Here is a 1,193-nt window from a genome sequence, read left to right on the forward strand (position 1 = left end):
GTAGACCAGGCTGGTCTCGAACTCACAGAGATCCGCCTGCCTCTGCCTCCCGAGTGCTGGGATTAAAGGCGTGCGCCACCATCGCCCGGCCGACACACAACTCTTTAAGTGTGAATTATTCCAGGTCTAAGTTGAACACCACCTTCTGCAGAACTTTCTGGGAACTCAACTGCAGAAAAATCTCTGGTGATTGAGCTTAGCCATTCCTGCTCTTATAAGCTCTCTACTTGTGGTACTTACTATGACCTCTCCCCATGGGAGTGGAAGACCAAGACAAGCACCACCGGGCACCACCACGCCAGATTATTTCATACACACCCTGGCACTTAGTTCAGAACCTATATAAAGGAGGCTCTAAATACAAAGACACATCCTCCACCTCCAATCTTCGTTTCCACACAAACATGACCAGTGTCTTTATATTCTAAGTGTTGTGCATTCCAATTCCATGGTGATGTAATGACTAACAACAACTGCTGAATTAAATCAGTTTCTGCACATCTAAGAACGAACTCTAGATTTTTAATGGTCAAGTAAACCCAAGGGATGTGGTGGTTCATAACTTTAATCCCAGCACTTGGAGAAGCAGGTGGATCTCTATGAATTGAAGGCTATTTCAGAATAGCCAGGGCTACACAATGAGACAATGTTTAAAAAAAAAAAAACAAGCTGGGTAGTGGTATCGTATGCCTTTAATCCCGGTATTTGGCAAGCAGAGAGGCAGGTGGATCCCTGAGTTGGAGGCCAGCCTGGTATACAAAGGTAGTTCCACGACAGCTAGGGATGTTACACAGAGAAACCCTGTCTCGAAAAGCCAAAAACCAAACCAAAACAAAGACTATGCAAGGGGCTGGGGAGATGACTCAGTGGTTAAATGCATTCCCCTGCAAACATGAGGACTATTGTTCAGATCTCAGAACTTATGTAAATACCCATTTGGTCAGGAGGTCTGCATGTAATTCAAGTTCTTAGAAAGTAGAGATGGGATCCCCTGGAAAAGCTGGCTAGCTAGACTAGCAAAATTTGCCTGTTCTGGGTTCAAATGAGACACCCTGCTTCAGTAATAAAGTGTAAAGCAGCCGGGCGGTGGTGGTGCAAGCCTTTAATCCCAGCACTTGGGAGGCAGAGGCAGGCGGATCTCTGTGAGTTCAAGGCCAGCCTGGTCTACAGAGCTAGTTCCAGGACAGGCTCCA

This window comes from Microtus ochrogaster, chromosome 7, assembly GCF_000317375.1.
Source record: "Microtus ochrogaster isolate Prairie Vole_2 chromosome 7, MicOch1.0, whole genome shotgun sequence".
In the NCBI taxonomy this organism is placed as follows: Eukaryota; Metazoa; Chordata; class Mammalia; order Rodentia; family Cricetidae; genus Microtus; species Microtus ochrogaster.